The following is a 22,611-nucleotide window of genomic DNA, read 5'->3' as shown; positions in this document are numbered from 1 at the left end:
CTGTCACACCTCATTTTTTAATTTAACACCTGGGAAATGTATAAAAGATATCTGTGAGTTATATATCATCATGACCCGGGTCCCGGAAATTTCCAAAAACATTTAAAATGCCTGTGACACTTTTTAATTTAAAATTTCACAATTGGACTCTCAAACTTAGATTGAAGGTGCAAACTGGTCATAAATAACTCGAGATGTAATCTGTTTGTTTCTCTTAACATTTCAAACATAGAAAAAAGTTCTGTTCTGATTTTATTTAAGTGCTGGTAATCTTATGCATTTATGCGATGATCCTCTTCTCCTTCCGTCAATCTTGTTTTTAACTAATTAAATTGAATTTTTATTAAATTGATGCAATGACAGTTTTGGTAATTTTAATATTTTTCCTATATATTCCTTTTTTTCTGTGTTTATGCATTGCAAAATAAGCCAATTTCTTTATCTTTACATTAAAAATAAGTAAATAAATAAAACCAGAACATTACTGAGCAGGTGTTTTCAGCAGAAACATATCTCATTCTGGTAATGTAAAATTGTTTTAAAAGCATTGCTTTTTATACTAAGTTGTTGGTTTAACTTTTCAGAATAATAATCACTCAACAGTTTAGAACCAGCTTCTAATTTGATTTTCAGTGGTATTTTCGTATTATTATTTTCGTATTTATATGTTATGGTGTTGAATACTAGGTAAGTGTTGTAGGAAATGCATCATTCCATTATTTGGGGTGACAACCACAGCCGGTGCCACGTTCGTACTGTCTGGTAACGCTGTTCCCCTTTGGAGACACGGACACAGACCAGTTTCACCTTAGCAGCTCCAAGTGCCCCTGAGCGCTGGGGAGGCCTTTGGGAAGGTCACGTCTTTGTTCCTCCCTGGGGAAATGCTTCTACGTTGGCTTCTCCAACTCCTTTCCCATGACATTTCTTTCATTAATACCTCATAGTAATCTACTCCTGCATTGTTTGTATTCAGATTTGTTTGTTTTGTTCGGAAGATTTCCTTATCTTACTATACTTTGAAAGTATTAACTGAGAAGAGGTTACTTGGCTTATTTAGCAAATATTTTGTTTTTTGGTATTATGGAAATGCCTTTGGCTAAACATAACAGAAATATAGCACAAGAGCACCTTAACTGTAAGATATATAAGATATATTACAAAATATATTAACTATTAACATGCTTAAGCTACAAGCTATTTCTCTATATGTTTGTTGTGAGAGCAGTTTGACTTTAACTTCAAACTGTCTGATGGCTTTTGTAGCTTGCTTTAGCCTCTTCCAAGATTATATTTGATATTCTATATGTTTTATACTCTTGAAGTTTATCGTGTGCTGTTCACCAGAGATGACGATGGATTCATTTAGTGGATTGGATTAATTTATTTTACTAACCAAGTTCCTCTTTTGCTTAGCCCCATCAAATAGTCTAAATTTCAGTGTATCCTTTATCTATCCTTGGTCTCCTTCCCTGGAGATACCTGAAATCCCCAACTGCCTGAGCAGGGGTTGGACTCGGGTGACCTCAGTCCCTCTGTGGTTCTGCCTATATTTAAACAGTAAATAAAACAACTGGAGTGTAAGTCTGTGTCTACATATGTACATTTACACACGCATCTATACATGCATATTCACCTGAAAGCTTACAATTCTTCAGGTTTTTTGGATCCACGAGTCTTTATGCCTCATAAACATCCCAGAATTGTTCTGTGATACCTTTAGGCATTTTCAGTAGTTTACACGAAACCCACATGAGGAGTGTGGCCCTTGTGAGTGGGTCTAGGTGGGAATGAAAACAGCCAGGTCACCTAAGCTTGCTCAGGAGCAGCTCTTTATTGCTGAAAACAGTTTGGTTTCAAACTCACCTCAGTACCTGAAGCATATGGAGATCAGGGAAAACTGCATTGATGTCAGGGGTTCAGTTCCTGCAGAATAGGTGCATGTTTTTTGAGAGAAGGCTTTTGGTCTTTGTTTTATTAGAGTTCAGAATGTCTGAGGGTATTTTGTTCTAATTTAAAAAGGAAAATTCTCCGTCTTTCTCCAAGGATAGGGAATTTCAGTCTAAAAACGGGTTGTTTTGTGTTCATGTGAATCAGGATAGTAAAAGAGCTAACCCTATATTCATGGCAAATACCGCACACAACCGCAGTAGCTATACAAGAGTCATTAGAGGCAAGACACTGTATAAAGGATGCAATTCCCAAAAGAAGGTCAAGTAAAAAAGCAAAAAATGAAAAGAAAAAGGCATAGATAGTCCATGTTTTGCTTTATTCTTTTTCTGGTGTTTCAGTGGAGAATTTAAATGGAAGGGTTGTCTTCTCAATCTGAAGACACTTGTGTGATCTCTCATCGAGAGTGTAAGTTTGTTTCACATCAATCTATTGACATGGAAATTATGCTCAAAATGTAGAAATTGAATATCCCTGTGGCTTTAAGCAAGAGGAGGAAAGTTGTGTATTGAATACTTTCCTATGCTGTGTGTTTAGAGCTGTGGGTTTTGAAGAGGCCTTCACTGTCTCAGCTCTCCCAAGCCCTGCTCTAGCGCAACGGCCCTGGTTTGTACAAGTTAATGGGAGGCTGTTGGCCTCCTTCACTCTTCACTAATCTTTCTGCCACCAGAGATGCTCGAGTTTGGGGAAGCTGAATGTCCAGCAGCCTCCTCGTCAGCTGCAGCTTCAGGAGGAATGGGAGATGTGTTCAGTATGACAAGAGCTGCTTCTAGAGCCTAACTTGGATACGTGTGTAGGAAATAGCCACCAATCGCTCTGAAAGCTCAAATACAGAAGGTAGTAAAAAAAAGTGGGCTTAATTTTAGCTGCTGCCTCTGGGGCCTGGGTGTCCCTCTTTGGGGGAAAGTGGCTAAAATCCTGCTCTCCTGGCGGGGGAACGCGGCTGTCTTCGTGCTCGGTGACATACTGCTGCCGTGGTCTCCGTTTGTGCTGCTTTTGCTCTGCTCTTTAAGTAACTGTTCTCTTTGTTAGTGTAAATTTATGTCAGTATCTTTGTTCTGATTAAACAGGGCAATATTTGAAGATGCAGACACACTCCACTTTAATTGCCACGGAGACTGGTTTGGGCTTTAAAAAACCGCTGCTTGGTCGATGTTGGTGGCCTCAGTTGCACGTTTATATTTACACGACTGTATTTACTTATCCTTCTTCATATTTGGATACAAGAGAGCCTTTTTAGCATCGCCTGGCACTGCCGCAGCAACTTGCCCCGTCTGAGCAGATGTTAAGCAGGCAGTAGTTGAATGTTAATTTGGAGAGGGTGGGATGGCTAAGCCCATCTGAAGTACGTTGCATGTGGGCCTTGCAGACCGAGCTACAATGCTTTGTCTCTTGGGAGAATTTTAAAGCTAAACCTCTTTCTTTTTGTCGCTCTATATGGACTCTCTCAAGTCAGTATAAAGCAGATCATCCCTAGGCTAAAGCTCTCCAGCTTTTGTTAGTGGGCTCTGTAGACCTGTAATTAGGCCTCCTGGCAGGCCTTGCAGGCCAGTTAATGGTCATATGGAGTTTCTATGAGGCAGCCTGGCTTTGTGCAAATCCTTCGCGGGGCTGCGTTTCTGGGTCACTTCCTACCAGGACCGGCCTTTGTGGCGGTGCCCCACGGGCTGCCGCGGAGCAGCTTCCCTTGACCATGGGCAGCTCAGTTTGCCGCGCACAATCCACCCGCTAATCCCCAGTGTAAACAGAGGATTTAGCCGAGCTTCTGTCACTTACCCTCGCCAAACCACTTGGGTGTCTGTGATTGCTTTCCCAGACTTCATTACCGAGCCGCGGAGCCGGGCTCGCGTCGGGGCTAGCGACTTGCTCCCTCTTCTCGCTCGTTTGCAGAAAAAAAAAGTTTCAGGAACTCGAATCCGGTCTCACTCAAACGGGTAAAATTAAGAGAAAACTTGCAACCTTCAAAGCAGGTTGTTTGTGCCAAAATGTGTTACAAGGCACCCATGCATCCCGAAGTTTAAAACGCGGGTGAATATTCCGAGTGCAGACGTGTCCATAGGAAGCAGCGCATGGGCGTCGTGAGCCATCGGTCCTGCCGCTCCTGCCAAAGTAGCCTGTAAATTTTTCTCCAGCAATGAGTAGAGCTCTCTTGCTCTCTGTGTAAAGACGATTACAAAAGGCAATTGATCTGGATTTTCAAAGGTCCAGAGTTGAAAAAAGTGACTGATCTATTTTGGGAATCTGCATTTCAATCTATTGGTGAAAGCACATTCAAGAATAGAGCGTTTTTGTGGAAGGAATTCTTGATCGGGTTTATTTAAAGGAGGCTTCAGAATCGAGATACTAATGTGGCATTAGCAATATATGCTAAAAATTGATGAATAGAAATCATAAGCATTTAACATTTATCAGATCTGTTTGACAGCAATTCTGGATATTGGATATTTTAGTCATTATCTTTGAATTATGCTATCAGATTGCCTCGTTTAATTTTGTACCATGCATCTTTATTGCGGTTTTACATATGCTTTAAAGAGAAAATAATGGAATATAACAGGTACGCTGGCTTTAGCTGTTGTAAAAATGCAAGTGTAAGTGTAATAACAGTTGTTGCATATCTTTTTAGCTAGCCATTGTCATATGTCCTTTTGGGGAGGCAAAAATCCTAATTTGTGCTCATGTCTCCTGATAAATAGACAGTCAAATATTCTCTACTCTCTGGTATCAAAATGGCTCATAACAGATGTGGCCGAAAGGACCACATACGTAGACTGTATGATTTTAGTCTGGTGGAACTAATAGGATCACTTGCTACTTTGTAGGTTCCTGCTTTTCTTTTACTTTAATAAAAACTGCTTAGTTAAATAGGATGGCTTCTATTTTGCTTTTTTCTAGCTATGCAAAGTAGTAAGACAGGCAGGTGGCAATAAGCAGCAGGTCTTTTCTATGGGTACTTATTTTTAAATAATAAATTTTATAAAACATTTACTGGCTCCTTATTTTGGCTGTGGCTTTCATATTTTGAAGTATGTTGCTCATGGGAAATTTGATAGCCTTGTACTGAGCTTCTGATGAGCAGATGAGTTCAGCCAGCCTGGTAAAAACCTTGCATGTGTGCACAAAGGATTTTACCTGTTTTGTGGAAAATATTTCAGATAGGATTTTCAATAGTATTTCCCTTAACTATTATAAGAATTAATACATCTTAACAAACTTAAGAATTGATGAAAATTGGAAAAGGTCAGCATGGTTGGTGTGTGCCCAGTTGGAGCTAGAATGAAATTCTTCTTTCTGTCAAACTGTTGATTTGAGTAATGTCTTCTGACACTTTGGATGATTCAATTTTGCTTCCATTTATAAAATTTCCTTACTTTGTGAGCAAAGATGTCAGATGGAGAACAAATAGTCCCCCCGAACACGGCAGACCAAATAAGCCAAGCCTTGGTGCAAGGCGCTCGAGATTTAAGATCCCCTGTACAGCTGGTCTAGAGCTAAGCTGGGAGCCTGGATTAGCTGCTGTAGTGGAAGGTTCCCGTTCAGGCAGCGAGTCCTGGCTCCGTGTCCTTGTGTGCGGCCGTGGGTGTCCCCTGAGCCTCCCTCCTCGCAGCCGGTCCCCGTCCCGGCACGGCCGGCGCGTCGCGGCGTTCCCGTTCCTTTGGCTCGCGCTGCCCCGCGCGCCCCTTCCGAAGGGCTGTTGTGCAGGAGAGCGCGCGGAGCTGGAGAACACGCACCGGAGGAGACCCCCTCGGCTCCAAGGGGGGAGTTCACTTCACTTCTCTGTCATTCTGGCAGTTTCATTTACAGCCTTTTTTTCTCCTTTTGTTTTTTCTGGAGTTACTGCAAATAGCCTGTAGCTCGGGATTCTTTTGGAGAGCGCCTGAAGAAGAAATCGGCTCCTCTCGAGTTTTGAAGAGAGTTGCCTAATGAACAGACTAATGAAAGACCACATCTACTGTGGGGAGAAAGGGAATGCTCGTGGCCTCTCAGTGGGTAAGGAGCTCCGTGGTTAGGGCTTGGCGTTCCTGCTGGAGCTCTGATGAGAGGTGGCTGCCAGAAGAAGGTGGTTCTGCAGGGCGGAGAATCCTGCAGCCGTCTGGTTCGTCTGCGACTCGGCACCCACTTGTGAGGATCCCAGTGTCCCTGTCCCGATGAGCTGGAATCACCCACGAAGCAGGAGCCGGCAGCCTGGTTGCCCTCTCCACGGCTGTCCCAGCCCCTTCCGGAGCTGCTTTGGCTTCGCCCCAGGCCCGGTGATCTCCTGCACCCCAGCGAGTCCATCCTTCTTCTAGGGGTCCGAAGACTGATCTCCGTGTCCGCCTGTGGTCTCCAGTGTTTTCCTAGTATATCCTTCTGTGTGGGCGCATGTTTGAAAATAGGAGGCTTTATCCTCTGAAAGTTAGCGTATTTAGGAAAGTCACTTAGTTACGGAGTTATTGAACCCAATTCTCCTGCTTTTGCTCTCTGAGTTTCTAGGTCAGCTGCTGATTCCTACTCAATCAACAGATTTCCAAGTGTCCAAAATAATTTAGCTGACAACATCAGCAGGAAGAGCACTTTGGAACAAGCTCTGCAGGATACAGAGATTTCCAGAATGAAATGTTCTTCTCAAGAATGTATTTGAAATAGATGTTTAAAAGAAAAGAAAGAAAATTATACTGTATTCATTAGGCTGCAGGAGCTTTGAATCCATATCAGATACCTTCCTGGACTTGATTGTGGTTCCTGCCTTTACATCTAGTAATTCCCAGAGCCCTGAGGACTGCGGAGAAGACAAGCCTGATTAATATTTATCACTCCGAGTTGGCATATTAGTAGTATTTTTGAAGCTGCTTCGTTCCCGGGCTGAACTTCCCACCGTGCTGCCGGTTTTCCGGCGGTGCCGCGGCGTGAGCGGGGCCGCCCGCTCGGTCTCCTGCGGCTCCCTGTTAACCTCCGCGGAGGGAGCCCGCTGGCAGCAGCAGCAGCTCCTTTGATTCACCGCGGGAGAACTTCAGCCACGCTGATTTATAATGCCAAGGGGCTTGGCTTTTCCTCCTGGAGGTTTCTTGGTACCTCTGTTTCTGAAACCTTGGGCTGTCTGTGGTTTGCTTGGAGAGGGCTTCAGCTGTTCCCCGGCCTCGGTAGGGCTCAGTACCTGCTCACGCCAGCCCTGCTCGCCACCTTGCCCTGCTCGCCGCCTTTCCCGCCGCTCCATGGCTCTGGAAGCGGGAATGTGGGCGCAGGCTGGGGTCGGAAGCATAAACCTAGACGTCTCAGTGCGTAACTGGGAAAGTTGCCCTCTCCCTTCTTCACTTGGTGGTTTGAGAGCCCGTCCCAGAGCGTTTCAGCTATAACCGCCCATCAGTGTTAGGTTAGTCCCAGGCAAGAGGAGAGCCAGGCAGGGATGGGTACAGGGAAGCAGGCTGCGCACACCTGGTTTTCACCACGAGACCCCGAGATGAGCTGGATTAGCATATTGCAATGCACACAGGCTCTGTGCTTGGATCTAAGCCAGGGCTGTGTTAATAATTATGACAAAAAGTAGCAAATGCTACGAAATACAAGAAAATGTGTGTTGGAATAAATTTGTTAACCACTTGTGTTTTATCGGAGTCGGAGGTCACTAAGACTGGATTCTATAAAGATGCATAAAGTGCTTGAACTCACCTGGATCGTCTGCTCCAGGGAGCTTTATAGCTAGGCATAAACGCTTATACAGCTAGACATTAAATATTTTTATTCATACATTACTTGCTCTTAATTTGTTGGCAAAGTTACATAGTCTCATTAGGCCACTAAAAGAGCAATACTTCCTGCATGCAAAGCTTACCACTATTTTAAGAAATCATTACTCCAAGTAGTTTTTTAACGTATTAATGGTCTTGTCCTTAGGCATACATGATTTTGAAGTGCAGTTCTTTTCTGTCATTGCTGACCAAGTAAACACTTGAGTAATCAATAATTCCTTCCACTTCATTTTAAAGTTTGCTGGGAAAATGTGGAATTTGAATTAAACAAATATGGAATGAGAATAAAATGTATTTGAAACAAAGCGATTCTGATAGTTAAAATGTGATTGTAGTGGTGTCCAAAAGCCATTCATACATGAGCCTATTTTAGGTCCGTATAAGAGAGAAAAGGAATGCTTTGAGCTATTTTGTGAAATAGTGCTCAGTGTGTGTGTTCTGCTAGTTCCAGCAGCCAATGAGTAATTACTAAGAAGTACCTCAAAATACCCGTGGAATATCCCCGATTTGGTATAAACAGGGCTGTCGTATTAGAAAGGGAACCTGCAAGCAGCCTTTACAGCAACTCCAGTGGTTAATGGACAGTATTGCTTTTAGGGATAATCCTAAAGCTTTTAGAATTTCTACTTTTTGTTGCATTTTTGTAAGAGCTCTGTTTTGTGCTACCAAGAAACAAAAGTATCTCATGCTTACATTTTAACTAATGGGATTTTTCAGGAATATTGTAGCATATGGTATACGTGATTTTGATGCAAATATGTGTGCTAATTACGTGCAGATGAATCTTGCAGTCCTGCTATTGATCTTAAGTCAAAGACAATTTCTCCGTTAGCTTAAGTTTTATATCTATTCATATTTAGCAACTTTGCCCAGTAATTTAATTACACACTATTTTGGCTGCAGAAACCACATGTGGTCGTGTGGATATTTTCTATTTAAGCGGTCCTTTTGGGAAACATTGCAGCCTCTTAATAGCGATAGAAGCATGTTTTATTTCTCGTATTTAACGTGATCTTTCGCCCTTGTGTCTGTGTAGGTGCCTCCGTTTGAAACGCGCGTTCCTGTGGGAGCCTCCCTGTGTCGCAGCCCTAGGCCCAGCTTTTCCACAGGAGGAGGAAGGGAGGAGGCTTGGGCTGGCGTTTGCAGCCCACGTGCCCAGTAAAGGGGTTTCCTGCGCTCAGCGTCTCGCGGCGCCGTCCCTGGCGGGGGGAGCTCTGTGTTTAACGCCCGGGGCCTTTCGGACCCGGCTCCACATGTGGTGTTTGCCAGGACCTGTCTTGGCTGCCGAAGGGAGGAGTAAGCGCAAAGGAGCAAATGTCCTTGTCCCCGTTCCCTCCCCGGGCTGTCACGGGAGCCCTCCCGAGGCGCCCGTCACGGATAGATGCTCCCCATCCGCTCCTGGGTTTCGTGCCGCGCTCAGAGAGGCCCCGTGACGGAGCGCGGAGCCGCGCGCCCGGCGTTGCCGCGTCCTCCCCGCAGCCCCTTCCCACCCTGCTCCTTTTCACCAAGTTGCTGGTGACGTTTGTACCTGCGAGAGGCCTGGGGGGCTCTGCAGGATCAAGGAGCGGTGGCCACCGGCCGCCTCAGCCCCGTCTGTTGTGTCCACCCCATCTCCTAAATCCTACGTATTGATGAGTTTTCCCTTGAACCAAGCATGATGTTTAGCGTCATAGTAAAATTCTGGAATTGCAATTATTGGAAGAATATTTATCACAACTTTATTAAATGTGGAGAAATAATCATGCTATTTTTTTCTAAATGGTTTCGTTTGCTTGTGTTTTCTTTGTTGACCCAAATGAATGAAATTAGAACAAACAATCTCTGAGTCATTTGTAATCAAGAGCTGATTAATGGAGTTTGGTTTTGTAGCCATTATTCATTCAAGAACACCTGATATCTTTCCCATAAACAAATTGTGTTTGTCCAAATTAAGAAATTAAATGAAGCATTTGATGAGTTTATGATTGACCCTTCTAACTCCGAGCCCATTAGTCAATGTCGTTATCATACAAACCTGTTTGACTAATGTGCTGTCTAACGAAGCATGTGGATTTATTATGATTTCTGATTAATGCGTGCTGCAAGCCACACTACTAGATTGTAATAATTTTTTGATTTTCATTTTAGTGGTCGCTGAAGATTTTCATCTGTGATGAAATGCATTTATGTCCCATTAGATTTAGAGATGATTATGAGGTGCCGACTGAATAAATCTTAAAATAGGGTAGTGGATGTTTTACAAAGATGCCTTTTCCCCACGGTACTGTTGTCTTCAGCTCTTTCTACGGCTGAACGCCTGTCACTTAATGGGAACCTGCGTGATGAGGAGGTACAGACGTCCTGAGGAGATGCTTACAAGGCCCTCTATAGAAACAGGCATTGCCTGTTTTCTTTCCTGTAATTTGTGCTTTTTTTATGACCTTTTTGCTTTATGACCTTTTAATATCTGTATTCAGAAAAAAGAATTCTACTGGAGCGGTTGCTCAGATACACAGGTTATTTTGAAAGAGTTTACATGAATAACTCTTGCCTATGGGAATGTTCTGGGAAAGCAGATTTTAAGATAAACTTGTATAATATGATGGCTTTGTTTTATCCTTTTAAATACCATAACTAATAGTATTACGAGAGGTCATTTTCAGTTTTAGCTATCGAAATTTTCTCATTTGCCCTTCAAAATGTAATCAAAAAGTGCTCAGTGCTCTGTGCAAAAGGCATGTGAACAAGCGAGCAGGAGCTAAATATTCCCTTCCTGTGGTGGGAAGTAGATCCCTGCAGCAACTTGTGTTCTTGGTGTTTGGAGGAGCTTCCTGCAGTGTTGTAGCATGCACGGTCGGTGGAAACAACGTGTTTGCTGTTCTCATCAGGGCGGTCTCTTCTTTATGCCACGCACGCAACGTGCGTGTTGGATGTCGGTGTTAGAAGGAAGTTGTAGTTCTGGATCTACTTGTTACTGGTTATACTCCAAACAGAGAGAGTTTTTATCTGGTACATCACTTTTTGTGGCAGGCCACCATTCCATATTAATCCTTTTTTGAGAGGAAAGGCAAAATCCTCGATGGCCCTTGCAGGTGACAGCTGGCACTACTTGCTTTCCCTGGATGCTGCCCCGGGATGTTTCCAGCTTTAAATGGAAAAGCTCACAAATCTACGGGGGCAGTAATACAGTGCTATATCAGAGGTAGGGGAAAAGAGGGAAAAAGGGGCAACAGGATGTTTTTTGTGGAGAAATAAATGCCGTGTCTTCCTAGGGACACGGCTCTGCCCCTGTGCAACCGGAATAGGCGGGAAGGGCCCTGCGGAGCCCCCGCGGCAGCATCCGCGAGGGATCAGCCCGCTCCAGGCTGTCGGGGACCGAGCGCCACTTCTGCCTTCTCAGCCCCCAATGTTCTGTGTGTATCAATAACTTTGGGTATTTGGTGTTAATAACTTTTGGTGACAAAATGCTTTGAGAAAGGCACCGTCTAGCAAGCAACCATTGCACAGTGTGCTGAGCGCTGCTCATGGTGCTGGCACATTTAGGGAGTTTATTCTAAAAATTGCCCAAATATGTGATGAATGACCTTGCAGTAACGGCATAGAACTTTATTTGCCTTTGGCATTTTGAACTAATAATTCCTTGTCTGCTATTTAGTTATGTAGGGAGACCTGAACAAGAGCCATCCTGCTTGTGCTGGTCACCCAGCAAGAAAACAGCAAAATGTTTGAAATAACCTTTCAGAAAGGTGAAATCACGATTCCACTGCTGTGACCCGAAGTGAGAAACCCGCGGAGGGGGAAGGCTCCGGCCCCGATTTCCGGGGTTTGGTTGGTCCCTTCCCGAAGGGCGGCTGTTCCCGCTCACATTGCGGAGGAACAAGTGTCTGTGAGCAGGAGCGCGGGAGCGCGGGGCCGGAGCAGCGGGGCCCTGGCACCAGCTGGCCCTTTATGTTCAGCTCAGTGTCATTAAATGTAGTCAGGGAGGTTAAATAGTGCCTGTTAGGTTGCTTGACATCCGTACAGCACTGAGATGCGGGCGGAGGCAGGCGTATCTGTATCTGCTTAGGTGCTACCAGGCCGTTTCATAGAAGCAATTTGCACTGAGAATTGGTAATAAGTTATTAGGTGTAGGATCAATTATTTAAATGAAAATTAAGTGCTATAAACAGTATTTTAGCAGTGTTTCTATTAATTTGTATGTCAATATAAAAAAAAAAAACAGTTGCTGTTGGGAAAAGCACAGCTGAATTTTATCTTGGAAATCGTTCTTCGCACTTGCAGTATCCATCCCTTTGCATCCCTAGTGGAGTCACGTGCAGTGGGGTGTAGCCTGAGGCTCCTCCTGGTTTGCAGTAACACTAAGGGGCAGGAAAAAATAACTCTGGAAGAGCAGAGCAGTGTGAAACGGCTGGGAGTTAAATTGAGGGAAGACTTGTCCACGGAGCGGTTGGGCCGGCGGCTGGTAGGAAATGAAGAAGGAAAGGGAAAGAGAGGAAAACTGGGATACTGTTCACGTGGGCACTTGATCAGGACAAATGAGTGCAAAATTAGAGTATGCAAAGCAAGAATTTGTGCTGACAGTTTTATTTTGGTTTCTGGCCAGCAGTGTGTAGCTTTACATGGTCTAGATCTTGCACTTTTGCAAAGCACAAATTGAAATGGGTTTCAGAGAAATTCTCCTTCCTTTGAGCTTTTGTGTCAGCCCTGCCCAGTTTGAATAAATTGTATAGAAAGTTCAACTTCATTTTCCAAATCTGGATTTAAACCTTCTCAGAGAAGAAATCTAAGGGATTTGCCCTATAATGTTTGCATACGTCGCTAGTAATCTCTGGCTTTTTCATGGGTTAACAGCTTGAGCAAACTCCAGCATAATTTCATGGGGAGAAGAAAAAGTGAGTTCTTGATGCAGCAGCTACTTGTTTTATTCCAGATTGCTTTGTCAAATATTGAGGGCTGTAAAGTTCCTTAAAGAAAAGACCCTCTGTTTTATTTTTTTTAACATAAGCAAAACATCTTTCCTTGACCATCTTCAGAAATGTGTTTGTGTAGATGATTCATCTCCATCTTCAAAGCAAAACAGAACATGCACAGCTCCGAAGAACAAACTGAAGGACGCCAAAGCGTGTTAAATTTTAGCCCCAACAGTCAGCTCAGCAGAGCTGCAATAAACAAATAATCCTAATAGGATGTTGTGCTGTCATCATCCTACAATATATTAAGTTGCTCCTCTTGAGCTATGGTATAGAAGTGCAATTATTACCTGTGTGTGTTGTTCAAATTATTTTTCACAAAACATAAATTTAACCGCAGCATTATTTACTCACCGGCTAGGGAAACTTGTGGCGCTTCCGTTTTATGGATCGTGTGCGTCCCCTGGCCAGTCTCCTGCCTTTCACTATGACAGTCCTTCTTGCGTGTTTCCAAACCGGCCGCGCTGGTCACGCAGGATCGCTGGGCGCTCAGTCCGTGCTGCAGAGCTGACCCCGTTTTGTCTTGCAGCAGGGGACGTGCAGCTCGCTGCATCGCTGCGTTCGGGCAGGCTGCTGGAGGCCGTCACCGTCGATGCTTGGAGGCTCTGCGCTCTCCTCGCAAACCTTTGGCCCCGCAGCTCCTTAATGCCTGCGCGGTGAGGTGGGCAAGTGTTTCACTATGGGGATGTAATTTTTTATTTCCTTTTAGCTGTAAATACGAGCGTGAACGCATGAGCTTGAGAACAGCCTGTGCTCTACTGTCGGCAGCACCTCGAGCACTTAGTGGTGTCTCGAGCATCGGTTCACGTGGCGCAGGAGGATGGGACGGCGACGGGCCCTCCCGTGGAGCAGGGGGATCTTGGTGCGGTTTTTGGTGTCATTTTCCCGTTTCTGCTGCTCCTTGGAGGCGGAGGCGCAGGCCGGGAGCAGCCGGCGGGGGAGCCGTGTTCTCCAGCGGCCGCGTTCGGCGCCGCCGGCTCCGGGATTGTGCAGGGCTGCAAGCGGAGAGCCCGGAGCGCCGCGTTGGCGGTGCCGTTCCTGCGGGTGCTAATACACTTTGAATAAAGCCCTCAATTACTAAGCACTTTTGAGGCCTCACAAGACAGTCCCATGACGCTAATGGTATCTTTATAACCTTTTTAACTTCTTGTTTCTCTGACAGAGCACTACAATAACAGCAATGGGTTTGCCCTTGGCAAGCAAAAACTCATTTTGAGCGGATAATCAGTATTTACTATTTAGATAGCTGGCAATAAAATTTCTCTGAATGAGATTTTCCTGAGAAAATACAAACTGATTAAATTACTTTCTTTAATGGACTGGTGAAGCATGTAATAATAGTTTGTTGAAGCAGCGACTCTAATGCTTGGCTGCTTTTTTTTTTTTTCTTTTCCCAGTGATAACACAAGCAGTTTTTTTTTTTTTTTTCTTTTCCCCAAGTAGAAATTTTTGCTGGAAAACTTGTGGCTTGCATGGAAAACTTGGCATTAGGGTTTTCTTTCTTCCGAGAAGTGTGTAATAATTTCAAATGCTAATTTCAGATGATTTCAAATTCCAAATGCGGTGTCCGTTGTAGTTGGGATGAGCACCTGGAGCTTCCCGCAGCCCCGGCGCAGACGCGCTGTCCTGCGGGGCCGGGAAGAGCAGGGATTCCCGGAGAGCCGCCCGCATCCCGGCCGGAGCAGCTCCGGAGCAGACCCGGCTAAGGGCCGGGGTGCCCCGGCACGCGGGGTCCCCAGGTGAGGCCGAGTACGCAGGAGACGAGGAGGAAGGGCCTTTAAAGCCCCCCATGAGAACACACGCGCTTATTTTAAACGCTTGGTTTTATTGGATTTCTGAGCAAATAATGCCATAGTAAATGAAATCAGGAAAACAAACCCCGAGAAGATTACAATGAAAGAGCAGGTTTTGCAGATACCTGAAAGTCTGAGGAAATGTGAACTCGTAAAGCTGATTTACAAATATTTACTCTCCTTTCTAACTGAAGTGCCCTGGGTAACCACTGGAGTAAGTAGGGAGGTTACTATGACACATGCTTTGAAGAATATTTCTTCATTTCTTTTATCAGTGGTGGGCTTAGCAGTTCATGATGGCCCAGATGCATCTTCTTGGCACTGATCTTGGGAATCCTCCAGTACACATATGCACAGTAAACCACTAATTTCCATAACTTCCTTGTCGGAGAATTCCTTATTGTCATAATAATAAAACTTACTGAGATGTGATCCTCAGTATTATCCCCTTATGTTAAATATATCTGAATACGCATATCTTATAAATACTAATTTACAGGCTTTCATTTTCTCTCAAACTGTACGGAGTCACTGTACGGAGCTGCAGTGCAAACAAATTCCTAATCTCCAGGATATCTGACTGGAAAACCTTCAGCTTGCCCCAGTCCAGTAACTCCCTTGCAAGGTGTTTGTTTCTACGCGGTGCAGCTCCTGCAGTACCCACGGGTTTAGGAACTGGAGCCTCCCTGTTTTTGGACGTACCCGGCTGCGTGACGGAGGGCTGCCCCCATCCGTCGCAAAGCCGTGATTATGGAACAGGAGCCATGTATGCTGTTTCTAGCTACAGGAATATTTTATTTTCTCACACTTATACTCTTGTTCTTCTTAAACCTGTAGCTGGCTTCACTCTTCATACGAGCTTGTTGCATGTTACCATCAAACTGGTTGCAAAAGCAGAGCTGGGAAGCAAATAGCGCAGCCAAACAGTAATTAATGCAGCTCAGTGTAATCCTCAGTTCTGTTTGTTGTTCTGCTTGCAGCATGTGAGTGAGAGGTGTTAAATAATCGCAAAATAATCACAAAACTGTTTTGCTCGGGATCAGCCCTGCGCGGGCCAGGGGCATCGGCCTGCGCGGAGGCCGGGAGCGGGGTCTGCAGGGCAGTGCAGCTGCAAGCACAAGCCCTGGATCACCCCAGCAATGAGATCCTCCACTCGTGTAACTGCTTACAGTGCTGCTCGTTTTTCATCATTGTTTTTTAGATGGTTTTATTTAATATTTCACCTCGCATCTAGCAGGGCAAGAGCTCTCGAGCTTGCTCTTTAAGGCAATTGAGCTGTTATTTCTAAATAAAGCTGTCTCTGAAGAGTTGTTGAGAGAAACTTCAGTGGCTGCTTGCTGGAGATATATGTATCTCTTGCTGTAAATCCGTATAAATAACAGTTAGCTCTAAGCGTACCTCACAGCCCTTGGAGCCGGTACCTCACCCTGGCTCTCTGTCATGCCGTTTCCCAAACACTGCCCCTTCCTCTGGCTTTTGTCACCGCTGCCCTGGGTTTGGCCTCAATATGCGGGTCACTCGCTGAGCCAGAGCGAACGCCCCAAGTTGAACATGGGGCAGAGAAGGCCGTGTTGGATGAGGAGGCGCCGTTGGCTTTGGGCTTGGTGATCTCCACGGTCTTTCCCAACCAGGTTGGGTGGGCTCTGCCATGTAAGCCAAGCCTGGGCGCGCGGCACTGAGCGGCTCGCGGTGACACGGCGCGAGCAGGCGGAGCGGGACGGAGCCAGGGCCAGGCCGCAGCCCCAGGACGGGGTTCGTGTCGGCCAGGAGCGCGTCCCGGCGCGGGAGCGGTGCCGTCGCCGGCAAGGCCGCTCCGGACCGACCCCTTTGCTCCTGCTGTAGCTCTGCGCCGCTGACGTTTACTGAGCTCGTCATATTTCACACTATTTACATTTTTTAATAATACGTGCAATGCAGCCTTAGAGTAATCTGCAGCGGCAGGCCTAGCAGAGTGTTCTGCTCGTAAGTTAAGGCTACCTGGAATTGAAATCTAATTGGGGAAAGTTTATGGAATTCCTGGTGTTGAATAATGCTATTTATTTATTACTTTGTTATAGCTCTGTTTAAATATATAGATGCACATGTCTCTGCTAAAATTATGCTGTCCAGACTTACGAGAGCCAGTTGGAATCTCTCAAGGCTGCAGATGAGGGAGTGTAAATGCAAGTGTATATTATGAGATGCGTGCCCTTGGAGGTGACTTTCTTGCTGATGACAAATCCTTCCTTAAATCCTCTCCGAGAAACCAGCCCTTTGTTGGTTTCGAGTCTTTGATTTTTCTATTTTCCCACTTGCCCTAATGGGTACTAATAGATATTTTTTAGAAACAGGAATTTATTTGCAATGCATTAAGACGTGTAATACTTCAGAAACATGTTTGATATCCAGAATTCTTTTCTGAATTATTTAACCAGGACTGCAGCATACTGTTTACTCAGTGATGTTGAGAGCGGTGTGTAGTGCGGGTGTAGTTTTCTTTTAATGTAGCTATTGAATTCAAACCCACATCGCTTTTGGCTTCGTTCCAGGACTGATCTGCTGTGTGTAGTGAAGATAAATTGTTTGCTTTCAGCAGCATTTCTTCATCTTCATCAGTTAATCTGCAATGAAATTTTACAGTCAGCCACTGAATTTTTAAGCAATATATTTACCCCTTTTATCCTGGGGGAATATTTAATAATGCCGTGTACAGTAAATGATTATAGGAGTTAATGATAGAAGCTCGGAATGTATAGTTTCCCATATTTTTTGCCGTCAGGATGGGATCCTGGCTGTAACGCGGAGCTCCCCGTTTGCTGGGTTCTGCTCTCAAGGCTATCGGGAGTAATTGAGAGCGTGTTGGCATCGGCGCTGCGTCTGCCGCACAAATCTTGCCTTGACACACACTCCCCCTTTTGGTGCCAGATGTCAAGTTCCTTTGGATGCCTGTCGTATGATTCTGCAGTTACGGCGCAGTAAATCCCGCTGCTTTTCCGCGCCCGGCTCCGGAAGCGTCCGCTCCGCGGGGACGCCGTGTCCCGGCGCGCGGGCCCGCAGCGCCTTTGTGTTGCCTCGTTCTGCTGCTGTTTGCTTCCTCACACAGTACCTCCTTTTCTCATCTTTTGCTTTCCTGTTTCTTCACAAAGATTTTTCAGTGCTCTGTGACCGTGTCGTGAGCCAAGTTCCTTCTCTCTTGAGAAGTTCCCCGCAGGGTTTCCGTGTGTATGAAACATGGTGCCTGCGCGTCTCACTGTCCAGTCCTTATCACCTTTGCATTTATTCTGCATTTGTAATTGTAATCACAACTGCAGTTTTATGTCGAGGACTTCATTCATGTTGACGTGACTATGTTTAGTGCGGGTAGCCTGTAGTAACTCCGTGTTATGGGGAGCTGCAGAACATCTTTGCATCCGTGCTGCCCTGTAGAGAGCAAAGTCATCCCAGGTGTGTCTGTGCTTAGACATCCATATTCGGATGCTGGGAACTTGCCCAGGTAAACCCGGGTCGCTAACGTGTGCTTTAGTTTATCTGCAATCTAAACTGGATTAGCTTTAGTCACGTCCTTTCGCCTGTGCCTTCAGGAGAGACACGCTGTAAATGATAAATAACGCTGATAATCTGCCAGATTTGGTTGGGCGAGGGAGACAGCTGTAAATCTGTGCCTTATCAGCCGTTGTCTTTGAGGTTTATTCAGGTTTCTTCTTTTGAGTGCTTGCAGTTTTGTTCTTCAAAACCCAAGGAAATCCATATGTTCTCCTGCACTAGCGAGCGCTCGTGTTGAGCAGCTCCAGGGCTCGTCAGTTGGGGTAGGTGCCACCTGCGTCACCCTTGGGCCGTGTGTGGCCCATGTCCCGTGCCGTGCGGTCAGGTCACCGCGCCGCCTTCGCTGGTGTCACTTGGGAATGTGAAGTCCCGTTTGGCCGCCCTGCTATGGCATTGGGGTCTTCACAGCAGCAGAGAGAGCAGGGGAATGAATCCGAGTGAATCCGAGCGGTTGTTCCTTGGACAACGCGATGCTGGAGACGTCACTGTGCCGATGGGTCGTGTCAAGTGCAGCCATGTGGCCAAAGAGGACTCTTCAGCAGACAAGACCAGTGGCCGGTAAGTGAGAGCCATGGGCCAGTGCCCAGGAGCAAATCTGGGGAAATCAGCTGGGGGCCCCTGAGTTTTGGGGATGGGGACGGAGTTCTTCGGACCGCAGCCGAGCAGGTCCCGTCTCCATCCCCCTCTGGAAGAGCAGCAGGGTTTGTGCCTCGTGCCGCCGTGCACCGGTGTGAACCCTGTCCCCTGTCCCCTGTCCCCCGCTGCTGAACCCTGCCTCAGAACTGGTGTTTTTCACTGCCTGCTGGGTTGAATAAGTACCGCGTGCCAAAAGAACATCACTTATTCCTGAAATTATATGTATTAGTGGCATTCTTGTAAGCACGTGGTTAACAGAGGCGAATTAAAGCTACTGTCGCATCCAAACGCAGTTGGTAACGGGACCTGAACGGCTGCAGGTCCCATCGCGAGCAGGATGGGACAAGCACAGGGCACGGCCTGGCCCGGGAGAGCTCGGATGCACAACAGGGCCGGGGATTCCAGGGGAATCTCCCAGTTTATTTTGAAGCAAACGATGCAAAAGCACTTCAGGACCCACCAAAGCACTGGGAAAAGCGTCCTTGCTGGCAGAGCTGATCACTGCCCAGTGCAGTTCAGCAGTAACAGACTGACACCTGTATGTTCTGTGGCCATTTGAGTTAGTGTTACAGCTTCCCTGCTTCTGACTTACTTGGCTAGGAGTTTTTTTTACAGAAAAGAAGCTTTAACACTTTGTGGATTTTATAATTAGCCTTCCCCTTAGCTGGTTTTCTTGCATACTAATAACTGACTGGGCTTGAAGATCTGATTTCAGGACTGCGCCTTTGCCCCTGCGTCGAGGCAGCTTGCTGGGAGGTGGCACGGCAGCATTGCTGAAGCTCTTTCCTTTTTTCACTCTTTATGAGCTTCTGAGATGCCCAAAAGGAAGCCCTAAGGATCTGGTGCCGCCCTTCTCTTTGCTCTTCCTGACATCAGCGTTTCTTTTAGCACGTTTCCTTCAATGGATTGGGGTAATTTCTAACTCCACGGTGTCCTTTTCCTTTACCAAGCTCTTCTGTCCTCTTGTTCTCCAAAGGAAAGCGACTCAGGTAGAAGATGCCATTAAAACACTTCTGTCCTGTGGAAATTATGGATTTATTCAAAGAAATAATTTTCTCTCTGTAACTAGATACCGGAGGAGACGAGAGTTGCATCCAATTAGGAGATGTTCCTGCGCTCATTTGCAGTTTGGGTGAGGGTCTGGGCTGCAACATGAGCTGTCTGCAGACGCCCAGGCTGGTAACGCGCAGCCTGCTCGAGAGGGGGGAAATCTCTGCAATATTTAATAGCACCCACTGCAGCGATTCGGGAGCCGCGGAAGCAATTTGAGCCAATTAATCCTTAGTGTTAAAACATATTTCAGTTGAATTTTTTATCAGACTCGTGTGGGAAACAGTGTGTGAGAAAGATAGAAATTAGAAATGCACTAAATAATAGATGGATGTACCTAGCCAAGATCTGCTTATTAAGGCTTCTTCATTATTATTATTCCAAGTATTTAGTGCCGGATCCGCAGCTGGAGTAAACTCGCTCAGCCCCGGGTGGACGGCGCGTTCTGCAGCTCGACACTGCTCAGGATCCGGCCCTCAGTTTTGCACAGGAAAACACGAGTGTTTTGGAAGAATGATGGGGGCTGTGAGGATTTACTAACGATGCCTGATTATACTACTACTGCCATAGCAGTAACACTATGAAAATGTAAATGTTTTTTCTTTTGACTTTCACCTCTTTAAACTCAAGAAACAACTTGATAGTATTTTGTTAAGTGTAGATTAGTTTTCCTGAAAGAATCTGAAGAACCTTCCACGCAAAAGGAACAGGCGCGGGGACTGCCGGCTTTCCACTGAATTTCTGTGGGTGCCAGTCCCTGGTACCAGCATTTCTGCCACTCATCTTTAAAAATGTTGATGTCCCGCAGCCTGGCCATTAAAATGGCTAATTTATAATGTGGGAAAGGTGGTGAATGCAGCGGGTTTGATTGTGTCCCGTGTCCCCGGGAGCGACGCGTGCCGTACCCTCGCGGGACGTGCCATCCAGCGTGTCACTTGGGCTACGTGGAGAGACCTGCAACCAACGAGGTGTTCAGTAACTAGAACCGAAAACAAGGAGGAAAAAAAGCAATTGGTTATTTCCCTAGCAGGGAAAACGCTGGTTGTTCTTTCTCACCATGAAACGCTGTTTCTCCATTAGGGCCTGCACACTTCTATTTCTGAAATGTGGGCTGAAAAAACAGCCTTTTTTAAGAAAACCACAGTTTTGGGGAGGATTCAGGCCAGCATCACAAAACGGGTTCATTATCGGCTTAGTTGTTTTGAGCACAAACTCGGTGGTGAAGCCGCGGGGCGTCCCGGCCCACGGCCCTGCCTGATGCCGCCTCCAAGGGCCAAGCTCGGAAGGGGATGAGCTTGGATTGAGGGCGGGATTGGCCCCAATGGGCCAAGACACGGATTCATGGCAAAGCACCCGTCGCCCAATTGCTCATCAGTACTTTGAACAAAGTGATGGATGGGCACCGAGTGACGAGCACGGCCGTGGCCATACGGCGGGCAGCAGCGTGGGGACGCCGCGGTGCGCAGAGGGTCGCCCACCACCACGGGAGGAACAGCGCGGCCCCGGCGTCCCGCCGGAGCGGCCGTGACGGACGGCGCCTGCCGGGGTAGCAGTGTTCAATGGGGAGGGCTCCCAGCAGCCTCCTTGAGTGTAAGGTACTAGAGAAAAACAGCATGTAAATTAAATAAGGCCTTGTAAATTAATAATGGATTGTACTTGTATTTTTATATGAGTTGAGTGAATATTTTATGAGTGCAAAAATGTTTGTGTTTGTAAAAAGGAAAGAAGTGGTTAGAGTCTGTTGGATCAGCGCTGGAGGCCTCCTGGCTACGGTTTAGGTGCAGCGTCCTTTGTCTGTCATGAGTTGGGGGGCTTTTCTTCTTAAAATGTGTCACACACACTTGAAACTGTTGAAGAATCGGTGCGTGGAGCAGCAGCCGCGTGCAGGTGAGCAGCTCGCTCACACGTGCAGCAACGCTCAGCACTGCGGTTCCTTGCAGATGGAAAAGCCCTAGCACAAGTCTAGGGAAAACATAACCGGCTGAATCACAACACATGTGAAGAGTCAGCCGTGATGTGAGTTTCCCAACCCCACAGCCTTGCAGAGCATTGGCCATCGCTGAGGGCTGCGTCCGCCCCGCGCGCCGCTTGCAGGAACCTCTTTGTGCGGATCATCTGCTTGCTCTGGCGTCTCCTGAAAAACCACTTTCCTCTCCTGTTTTTACCATATCTGGTCTGGGAGGAGATCGCTTCAGCCTTTCCCGTTAGCATCACGTTAGCATCATGCAAGACAGCCTATTTTAATGCAGAATCGATGGATTTTTGCAGCGGACTTCTGTAAATCTTCCTGGCAAGCTCCGGCAGCAGCGGGCGCTGGTGCTGGGCGAGCGGCTCTGCAGTTAACCGTAGCAGCAGGCTCAGCAGCCACCAAGGACCACGTTTTTAGGTATTTCAGTGACTCTTTACTGAGTGTGGGGGCGCAGGACGGTGCAGAGAACGCGGCCTGCAGCCGGCTGGAGGATTGCACCGTGGTTTCCAGCATGGGTCTTCGCCCAATGGGGAGTGCGGCCCGGGCCGCTGCCAAGCTGGAGTTGGTGGAAGGTGGTTGGAATATTTTGCAAAAGCAAAAAGATTGTCTATTCTAGCCCTTTGGTTAAGACTACAATGGAATTCATGTAGTGCTTTTCTTTCTATGCGTTCTTCTAGTTTCTTTCTCTGTGAATGTTTCTTATTTGCGGCTAACAACATGATGAACTTTCAGGAACATGGAAACCGTGCTGTGATTTCAGGGGGATGTGTGTTACTGAATGCCTAAAAATCCCGGCGTTCCCGCGCATCCCCGCGTCCGCGCTGCTGGATTCCAGCTCACGAGGCCGGCGAGGGAAACGTGAGCTGAGCGTTCCAAGGGGCAGGTCTGCAATTACACACGTAGCCAAAATTGAATTTCAGTGGGATTTCTATTATCCTCGCCCTTCTACCAGCGAGAATAAAGTGTAAATGAAGCAAAAGTCTTTAGAGTTGCCAGCAGTTTGTTTTTATTATCTAATT

General features: G+C 46.4%; 1 protein-coding gene across 2 annotated transcripts in view; it reads left to right on the top strand.

Moving 5' to 3' along the window:
- Positions 1-22,611, top strand: part of RSRC1 (arginine and serine rich coiled-coil 1) — a 106,786-nt gene that overhangs the window by 72,288 nt on the left and 11,887 nt on the right. The gene's annotated exons all lie outside the window — the stretch shown is intronic.

This window comes from Tinamus guttatus, unplaced genomic scaffold (assembly GCF_059628265.1).
Source record: "Tinamus guttatus ecotype Peru unplaced genomic scaffold, ASM5962826v1 Tinamus_guttatus_pri_ptg000376l, whole genome shotgun sequence".
Classification (NCBI taxonomy): Eukaryota; Metazoa; Chordata; class Aves; order Tinamiformes; family Tinamidae; genus Tinamus; species Tinamus guttatus.
Note: the sequence above shows the minus strand (reverse complement) of the source record. Positions and strands in the feature narration are given on the sequence as shown.